General features: G+C 37.1%; 2 protein-coding genes across 10 annotated transcripts in view; one reads left to right on the plus strand and one right to left on the minus strand.

Moving 5' to 3' along the window:
- LOC125801291 (zinc finger protein 239-like) overlaps positions 1 to 10,756 on the plus strand; it is a 327,337-nt gene that overhangs the window by 240,746 nt on the left and 75,835 nt on the right. The window contains exon 1 of one of the 4 annotated variants that reach the window (XM_049477770.1): positions 9,668 to 9,748. The exons of the other annotated variants lie outside the window; for them this stretch is intronic. The gene's annotated coding sequence lies outside the window, so the exon portion shown is untranslated. Of the gene's footprint in view, positions 1 to 9,667; positions 9,749 to 10,756 lie in introns of those variants that run through there. 4 annotated transcript variants of the gene reach the window in all.
- LOC125801117 (zinc finger protein 850-like) overlaps positions 1 to 10,756 on the minus strand; it is a 527,199-nt gene that overhangs the window by 178,236 nt on the left and 338,207 nt on the right. The gene's annotated exons all lie outside the window — the stretch shown is intronic.

Consider the following 10,756-nt stretch of genomic DNA (forward strand, 5'->3'; position numbering starts at 1 on the left):
GAATGTAAGTCTACTTCAGAGTAATATTAACATTTTTTTGATGAAATGACACAAAATCACACGTATCCGCGCTGTGGGCGCACCTTTGTTCAGCAGAGGGATTTTGATGACAGCGGTGAGGCATGCCCCGCCCCCAGCCATTAGGAGACCAATCAGGGCAAAGTACGTACCAGTGTTTTCATCTAAGGGTGGACTATTGGTTGACATAGGTGTCAATCACTTTTGTGACCCTGGAGAAAGGCTATGACCTCATTTGATTGGATTGGATTTATCCAGCGCTCATGTTATTGGTTCAAAAGACGATCACTCAAGAAAAATAGTGGTTTGTGGACCAATGAAAACCACAGAATCTAGAAGAGGACATCCTTAGCTTTGTATTCACGTACAACTTTACGTGAAAATATTACATTGCGTGGTCGCTAGGAGCCTGAGAATATTACGTTGCGGCTGCGCTGAAAATAAACGCATGTTTGTAAGGAGAAGTAAGCAGGCGAATAAAGGACTTTATGGATATTTTATCTGCGGTTCAGTGCTGTATTGTGGATGCTGTGATAGTAAGTGAATTTTCTATAGTGTAATCTGATGTTATTTTACATACTAATACTATTTTATAAGGCTATTTTGTTGGGGAGGCGTGTTCCCCATGTAAACAATGTGAAAAAACAGGCTGTTTTCAGTTGGAGATTTCTGGCGACTGGTTTCATGTAATTAGATGGCTGTAATTTTGCATGCAGGTAGTTAAAGTAGTACTAAAGAATATGAGTCGGTTAGTTTGTCGGTGTTTTTAGAATATTTGACGCTTTTAAGCATTCTACTTTACATAGTCAGAACGGGCCCGCCGACGGGCCCGCTAGGGGGCCCTTCTGCAGTGAAAACATTCTGAGCAGTAGGTTGTGAATCACAATATTCTGATGTCGTGATTTATGTGAATGTGATTGCGTTTTGTCAGTGTTGAATTGGAAGACCAAAATAGGAAAGTACCGCAATGTAATCCATTTATTTTAGCAGAGTAACTGTAATCTGATTACCACTTACTGAAGCAGTAACTGTAACCGATTACAGTTACTCATAATTTGTAATCTGATTACGTAACGCCGTTACATGTAATCTGTTACTTCCCAACACTGGACATAATATGGACCATTAAATGATGGTAACAACCTGACCGTTTGACACTTAGCTAATCTGCATACCAGTAGGAGAGAGCAGAGATAGACTGGCTGTGTATGAAACGGTAGGCAGCTACCACAATCCCTCATGCCTGAGCTGTTCATATGTTAACACCCACTAAATGCTTAACCCTTTACAAGTATTAATATGAACTTTAGGAAAAAGAATATAAACAGAATTGCCCTTTTTTCTATTGTGAGTTAAATGAAGTCACTGCTGCCTATTCTAATAAGCTAACCGTATGACTAGCTTGACGAGCTCTGGGGACATTTTTACATGGGATGTGTCTGAAAGATCTGTGGAAAAAAAGACATTGCTTAAAATAATAAAAAGTATTATTACAAACGTTACAAAAGGACTTTCTGAGCTGAAAACAAAAAAAAAGAAAATATGTTTTATAAAATTTATAGAGATATCATATATATCCTATACCCAGTTTATAGACACATTTGGGACATACCGGGGTTGGACAATGAAACTGAAACACCTGTCTACAGTCACTCAGTTTTGGATTTTAGTTTGCATAAAAATAAATTTCTGCCAGTTTTTACCCTGAGCTCTGGCTTGCTCCAATTTTTTTCCTCCTTTTTTCCTCTCTGTATCACAAACTCTTCTAGTTCCTCCCTTTACCCAAGTTTGATTTTAGGAAGTCTTTATAGCCACAGGGTCAAAATGAGACGCATAAACACTACAGAGCAGGGGTCTCACCATGGGCGCAGATGATTATAGTGACCTCATCCGAAATCTACCATCTACAAGCATAAACGTTGGGGTTTTAATTTAATTAACTGTACGTTTGTGGAATTCTGTGTTCCACAATGCCCTCGTTTTTAAACTAGGAAGCGTTCAGTTCAGAGGTTACATTGTTCGGAGCTCCGTGTTCCAGTTCCAATGTAAATTTAACGCACCTTCTCAAGTCCGGGGTTCTAAGGAGCTGGTAACTGCCTGTAGACTACAGACACAGGCAGTTACCAGCTCCTTACGGTACGTGTCCACTGGCACTTTTTTTCAAAGCAATCCGCTGCGCTGGATCTCCTTGCTCGTTTTTGAATTAAAATGAAGCAACAGAAGTAGACAGTCATAAGTTTAATATTTTTTTTTTTACCAACCTCACTGTAACCTATAGCTCTATAAATCCATATTCTGCCGCTTTCAGCTTCTCTTCTGTGGTTGAAAGGCGCCTGTTCTGTGTGTGTGTGTGTAAGAGGCTTGTGTGTGTGTGAAGACGCAGCCTGCTCTTCCCTCATTGGCTGGACGCAGCCTGCTTTTCCCTGATTGGCTGGACTGGACACAGTGCGGTGGCCGGATTTATTTGAATAAAGTTGAGCCGGAGGGCGGAGCTGCGTTAAACGCAACGCAACCCGGCATGCACCGAGGCATGCAGCGGCTCTCTCCATTGATTTTATGTATGATGTTATTATGATGTTATTTTAGTAAGCAGTCGCTGTTAACTGAAATTATAAGATGTAAAATGTTAACATTGTCTTCCTGGTCTTGCCTAGGCTGTAGCAATGAAGAAACAAAAAACAATGACAGCGTTTTTTTCAAAAACCAAACAATGTGATATGGAATAGTAGGATGTCAGTGATTTGGCATCATGGTGTAAGAATGCGCGCAGATGGCACTGGGGACATATTGACATACCAGACCAATAACAGTTTCAGTATGGCTAGTGTTGATCAGAAAAGTGATTATTCTAAAGTTTATTGCAGCATATATATATATATATATATAATTTTACAGCTTGGTCCCCCCCAGTTCAAAATGTCCATCTGCGCCCCTGGGTCTCACACTCGCGGCCCGCGGGCCAATTGCGAGACGTGTTGTTACAAACAGCAGAGATGTAGTAATGATTCAGGACGCTGTGACACATTACAAATACGTGCTTTCATGCTGAAATACTTTATATTATGCTCTTTAACAAAGACAGACATGTGGTATGGCATATTAATGAGTGCATAAATTAATTATATATATAAATTAATTATATAATTTCTATTATTATTAGAAAAATAACAAACGAAAATTAACCCAAAATGTTGACAAAAATATAATCTAACGAATTTCAAAACATAAAAACGAAAAACGTTAAAATGGTATTAATACAACAGTTTAACACCTGCATCAAACAGTTATAAGGATTTATATTTATGCTTAGTACACAGACTAAGCTTAATAGAGCAGACACAGGCATTCTGCTGTCCAGAATTTTAACAGGTGCTTATTCTTACTCAATAGCTGGAGTTTTTGAAATGAAAAATTAAAAGAGAAAAGAACTTTGAACTGGACATAACTTTATTTATGTCATTTATGTCACATTTCACTTTGCTATGTAACTGAAAGTCACTTTTAATTTTTTTTTCATATCTAAAAAAATAAAGCATCACCCTGTCATCTGGTGCTGCATGTCAAGTATATAAACCTTAAAAAACATTTGAAATACACAGCAATATAAAGCTATATGTTAGCGTTCATTTCTTATCACCAGGGCAAATTTATTTTAAAAATGTATATATTAATTAATTGACTAAAATCTCTCCTGCATGCTGCAGTCACGCAGAACGAGCTTGAAAGCTTGCATGGCACTGCGATTAAAAAAACTTTTAATAAATAAAGTCCTATAAAGTGTAGCAAAATGTATGGTATTAAATTTGAATATTTACTCATATTCAATCAAGAGAAATCAGGCAAAATACGCCGCTCTCTCTCTCGCATCGCCGAGCTGAATTCAGCGCGAGGCTTCAAATAATATAACAACTCAGTTTAGTTAAATTTATTAAGATGAGTGAGGACCTGTAAAGTTAATCAAATATTGTCAAATATAAAGGATAGGTTGAGGTTTTGGTGAGCTGTTTCAATTATTTGAAACCGAAACTAACTGAAACTGATTTTATTCTGCGCACTATTACAAAGCCTTTGATTTTGTTTTAAATGAATTTTTATTTTATATTAATTATTTTTTAATTCATTTTAAATATTTATTTATTGATCAAATAATTTTTTTCATAAGATATATATTTTTTATTTTTGATGTATTAATTTTTATGATCTTTTTAAAGTTTTTAATTTTTCCTTTTTTATCTTTATATTTTATTCGTCTATAGTAAATGTTAATTTTTATTTCAAATTTTTCTAATTTTATTTATAATATTTTTAATCCCTTTTAAACTGTAAATGCTCAGCGGCACAGTAAATGAGGGTCCTCCTCCAGTGTAAATAACCGATTGCTTCATTAATGTTCAATGTTGCAAACCCAGTTTTTACATAAACAATAAACAGAATAAAGAATAAAATAACATTGCTGATGTATCTTCAACAGCACATCGCATCCTATTCACTTCAATGGAGAGAGCCACTGCATACCGGCTGGGTTGGGTTGCGTTGCGTTGAAGCAACCCCGCATTCTTTATTCAAATGAATCAAGCCGCCGCGCTGCTTTCAGCCAATCAGGGACTTCACACACACACACACATTCGAGCCTTACACACACAAACGGCAAAATATGGATTTATATAGAGCACAGTAAAGTTCATTTAATCATTAAAAGTTTAAAATTGACTACACCTGTAGCCTTATTTGGATTCAAGATACGCCCACACGGCGAGACGAGAGATCTGGTGTTCTGTCGACTTGTGCTACCCTGACAAACCGTGCTACCCTTTTGTGTATATTTAAAGGTAAAAGCACAAAAGTAGCACAATATTAGAGCATGTTTCCAGCAGAAGTTCTAAACCACCGTATCAGGGTAAAGTTATGGTAGTAAGAGTTTATTATAATCTTTTTTTTTATTCTATCGGTTGATAGGCAGTTGCTATCATTTCTTTTGTGGTTGCTAGGCAGTTGCTAACATATTCCACATGGTTGCTAGGCAGTTGCTAACAAACTCCATATGATTGCTCAGTGGTTGCTAGGCAGTTGCTAACGTTTTTCAGGTGGTTGCTAAACTGTTGCTATTTGATTGCTAGGCAGTTGCTATCATTTCTAAAGTGGTTGCCATGCAGTTGCTAATGTTTTCCAGGTGGTTGCTAAGGTGTTGCTAACTGGTTGCTAAGCCCTGGCTGGGGTGCCGGGGTGTCCAAACTTTTGATCAGTATCTGCTCCATACAGCAGCTCCTCCAAACACACACAGTACTGGAAGAGCAGGGGAGAGAAAGGCCCCCCCATTCATTCCTATGGGGAAACTTCGTACGACAATTGTACGAAAACGTCAAATCGTCGAAATTTCCGTAAAGAACGTCCGATTTTTGTCTTCATATCTCAAAAATTGTGACCTATGTGGATGTTCAAAGTTGTCCCCTATTCATTTCCTATGGGGAAAAAAGTGCACGTTTACGAAGTTTTTACGAAAAACGTACGATATATCGCTTAAAAAGCACAAGCAACCTAATCGGGTATAGGTCCTACGATACTGCTAAATTTAGTATTTCTACGTCACAAGCTGTAGGAGGAGATAGTGATTAAATTTTGAGCGCAGAATAAGATAATAAGAAGAAGAAGATTACGAAGAACAGTAAGTTGACTTTTCCAAGCAAACTTAATAATAAAGTACACAGAGAAACAGATACAGGAATACAGAGTGTCCTTTATGATCAGCGGAGCTAAAAAGATGCTCAGTGAGTGTATGGTCATAGGTGTATGGTGTATGGAGCTGGTCATAATATTCTGACTTGACTGTGTATAAAATGGTTAAGGGTAAATTAAATACATTCTTCCACAAAACAAAATTGGTACCACTTTAAAATAAGACTTTATAAAGAGTTTATACATGGTTTACAATTAGTTTATTAATACTTACTAATTAGGTTGTAAATGCTTTAAAATCATTAATAATCAGTTATAACACATATATAGAAAGGGCAACAATATAGATGGCTGTGGGTTCATTATTTCATAACAGGTCATTGTTGCCCTTTCTACGTAAGTGTTATAACTGACTATTAATGATTTTTAAGACATTTACATCCTAATTAGTAACCATTAATAAACTAATTGTAAACCATTTATAAACCCTTTATAAAGGTAGTCTTATTTTAAAGTGGTACCACAAAATTAGTCCCCGTATGGTTATAGTGTATTTTCACAGCATTATTTAACACTATGTTTTTCATAGCTAATTTCAACCCGGATGCAAGCCACTAGAGATGGGCCTGTTCCTGTTGGTGAACTGATCTTAGAAGAAGAGGGAAAGCACCACGAGGTGGCGCTGTGGAGAGAGGCAGCGCTGGCAGAACTTGCCCTCTTGCAGCTTACAGAAATTACACATCTGAATATTGTGAGGTAAATTATTACTGCAGCTGTTTAAAGGAGGTGGTGTTAATGTTGTTATGGTTGTGTGTTGAGTTGTTTCAAGGGCAAAGCAAACTCACATTGTTATACAAGATGTACACTGATTACTTTAGATTACATTAAAGTGTCATTTCTTCCGTGCTCTCCCAGGAAATATTGACAAATGAGAAATACTGTAATTTTTCGGTATTCAACTGTCTAATGGTGAAAACTGGGGGAAATATTTTTACTTGCAGAAACCTGAGAAAAAAACAGAAGTGGGATTGTGGTGGTTGGAGTCTCTGTGGGAAGCAACACCACTCTCCTTTTGACAGAAGATATGGAGAAGCTCATCGTTCCACACAATGTACTGATCAGCTAATTAAGTGCCTTCCAATCATCGTAAACGTTTCCTATGAGGGAGGCGTTATTTGTTCTATTGGCAGCCCAGCTTTTACAGAGGCATAAGGCCTTAAAAATGTCTTTTCACATACTAATCCAGTTCTAATCTGACCCATAATCTGTTTGTTTTTTCATCCCCTGTTTTCTCCTTTTCAGTTTAGGGGAGAAGTTATATACATGGACTTGATTTGTAGTCAATAACGAGTATAAACTTTTGTTGAATAGCCCACCTCCGATCTCCCCCAATATTCCGAAATACAGTGCGATAGTTTATATACACAGATAGTTTATATACACAATACCTTCAGCTAGTCAAGCCACAATAAGTCAACTGACAAGAAATGCTTAAAAATGCATAAATATTATAGAGATATTTTCAGCAACAACTGGAAAGTTATGCATTTCCCCGACATTAATTTTCAGACCTTTCCTGGCTTAACTACGACAAGGAACTGTGTGTATAAGAGTGCTTTAATAAACTAATCTGTAGGAACTGTGTGTATAAACAATGTTTTTATTAAACTATCTGTAGGAACTGTGTGTATAAACAGTGTTTTTAATAAACTATCTGTAGGAACTGTGTGTATAAACAGTGTTTTTAATAAACTAATCTGTAGGAACTGTGTATAAACAGTGTTTTAATAAACTATCTGTAGGAACTGTGTGTATAAACAGTGTTTTTAATAAACTAATCTGTAGGCACTGTGTGTATAAACAGTGTTTTTAATAAACTATCTGTGTACTTTTAAAGTTCTCACTGCCTTGCTTTAAATATCATCATCCTTGGAATTCTACCGGTGAAGTGTGGAGCTACTTTGAGTTTGTTGTTAATGGTGTAAAAATAGTGTTTTTTTTTTTGTATGGGTTAAGCTATGCCCCTATCACTAGCATTGTGGTCTGTTGGGAGCATTAGCTAACAGCGCTGTATTTCAGAATGCTGGGGAGAACAGAGGTGGGCTATTCAACAAATGTTTTTTGTTATCATGATTCACTACACCCTAAGTCCATTTCAGTTCACCCTTAACAACAAACTATTCTGCTATCTGAACTTTTTTTGTTCCATATTTTTCATTCTGTTGTTCACTTGTGTTTTTGCCTTGGAAAAGTGTTTATTTATTTAGCCAATTGCACTACCTCACATCATACTACACACACAGATGTTCATATCTATGTACAACAATGACATACTTATATAATTAAATTGTTAAAATAAAAACACATTTTTGTGCATTATATTTATTGTTTTATTTTGTTCTTTTTTTGTATATTAAAAAAAAGTTATTGCTGGAAATGAATCAATCTGCTGTCAACTTCAGGAAGCTTCGGTTGATTCATCACTTCAGAACAACCTCAATGTACAATGTACAAAAGTTCTAAGTCACTCAGATTTAGGAGACTCGGTTAGTCTTATTTAGAAAATGTTGACCATACATTTATTATGATATAAAATTGTAAAATGTGAAGTTTTAAAAACAGTTAGGTTTAGTTATTCTTGTGATTCGACTCCTACTGATTCATTGAACAGAATAAAGTGAAGCTTGTGCAACTGGAAAGTTATTCAGCTCTTTCTGAGGTAAGATGTGGTGGATATGGTGGTGATAAATTACGATATTATAAAGTCACTTTTCATATTGTATGGGAATAAGTAATGTTTTATGTGATGTATGATAATATGGAATATGTTTATTTGTATATCATGTATTTATGGTGATACGTTTTTTATTATTATACGTTTATTCGTTGATAATCTCAGAGGCTCACTTTGTGGCTGCTAGCTAGCTTTCTAGTTATAATTACCAAACATGAACGCTAGCCAACACCTAAACGCGGTTCTCTTTCAGGAAAAAATACCTTCAATGTCTTTAATTGATACTCGGATGTACAAATTAAGATCATTCAAGTTTTCAAAGAGGTAAAACCTGCTTTCAGTGTCTAGCCATAATAAGAGAAAGTGAGCAGCTAGCCATAGCTCACTTTATCTCAGTCCTAGGCTGTATTCGAAATGGCATACTACTATACTGCATACTGCACTAGTATGTACTGCATACTACACACCGCCCAGTATGTAGTATTCAGTAATGCAACCCTTTTGATTGTAGTACCCTACACAGTCCCGTGACACACCAGTCAGTGCTCTGAAGTGCTCAGAATTCCTCAGAGTGAGTTGTAAACAGAAAGAACATGAAAAATGTCCTACCTTTTCATTATCAAGACTAATGAGATCTGCATACTGTCCAGAACTGCAATTGCTGCTTTGATTTTAGAGTTTAATGTAAGTTCAGTTAACCCAATTCTAACAACCATTTAGCAGCGGCCCCCACAACCCAAGTAAGTTCCAGTTATATTTAAATATGTTTTCCTATTTATTTTAGTAGATTACTATTTTCATCTATGTAAGTACCAACAAGAAGAAAACATTTAAACAAACTCTCATTCATATTTACACAATTTCAACAATAAAAGAAATGAGACAAGTTGCATCACCGCAGAGATAATTATTAAAGCTTATAAACTGCAGTTTTAATCCATTTAAATGAGCTCTGTATGTAACTCCAGCATCAGTAGCAGTAATGCTAGTAAATCTACTTAATACAAAACATTAGTTTTAGAAAATGGAAATATAGAGGTACGTTTTCTTTCCTATTTTAGTGAAATACTTTGTTCTACTTTGTAAAATTAAAGGAAAACTCCAGAGAAGTAGTTCTACAGTGTTTTAAATGAGAGTTTTAGCTGTTTAGCTCCATTCAGCTCCATGCATTGAGGACTCCCTCGCGGGCTCCCTCTAGCGGTGATGGGGTATAATGTGATATAGCGGGGGAGGGGGCGGGGCTCTACATAACCCGGATGACGCTGAGCTTCCGGGGTCTGTAGCTGGAGAGGAGGAACAGAGGGATCAGCTGAACTACAGAAGGTATGGAGAAGTTTCTCTCTCTCTCTCTCTCTCTCTCTCTCTCTCTCTTCAACACGCTGTTCTACATTCACTCCTACACCCACATCAACTTCAGCATGTGCAGCATTTACACCACCAGCACTGGATCTTCTCCTAGCTCTGCTCAGCAGTCTGCAGTAGGGGGTCGCGGAGCTGGGGATGGGGGGGGGCTTTACAGATCATACACAGGATAACGGAACCTCACACTCCTGCCCCCCCTCCCCCACATCACTAACACACACCTGAGATAAATCAGTTCTGTGGAAATTCCTTTTGAAGTTTGTGTGAAAAGTCTCTACACATTTCTTAGTTACACTAATTTAGTTTAGTTTAGTTAATTTTCCTTTACTTAATCCGGTTCCACCACAACAGTTGCTGGTAAGTCATGTGACTCTCCCGTCAAAATAAAAGTCCACTTGTAAAATATTAAATGTAAGAATGAAAGATTTAGTGATTATAGTGAGGAAAAGTTCAGGCAAGAAGAGGAATTTCACAAGTAACATTTATTAGCTTACTGATTTAACAGAAAACTTGCTATTTCACTGTAATAACAAACACAAATATTAGCAAATTACAACATCTTTAGCCCCGCTTAGTGCTGGGCGATAAAACGATATCGATAGTTATCGAGGAAACTATATATCGCGATAAGTCGGGGCGAGAAATTCGATAAACTAAATTTTCTATTTCCCGTTTAAGTAGCGTTGTGAAAAGGCGCAGCACGAGATCAGGCAGCACGCTGAACTGCTGCTCAGCCCAGTACAACCCCTCCCCTCCCCTCTCCACCATCCCCCTCCGCCCCACCCCCCGAGCCCCTCCACTCTGAACTCCTCACATAGCGGCTCCTTCTCTCCCATTTACTGGATAAACTTCATTTATACTATTCAGCGGCGCTACACTGGAAAACTCACCTTTTAAATATGAGGCATGCGTCTCCAAGATATTTAGAGAGGTGAGCTTGTTCAGATTTCTGAAGGCAGGTAAACGCTG

The sequence above is a fragment of the Astyanax mexicanus genome, chromosome 4, assembly GCF_023375975.1.
Source record: "Astyanax mexicanus isolate ESR-SI-001 chromosome 4, AstMex3_surface, whole genome shotgun sequence".
NCBI lineage: Eukaryota > Metazoa > Chordata > Actinopteri > Characiformes > Acestrorhamphidae > Astyanax > Astyanax mexicanus.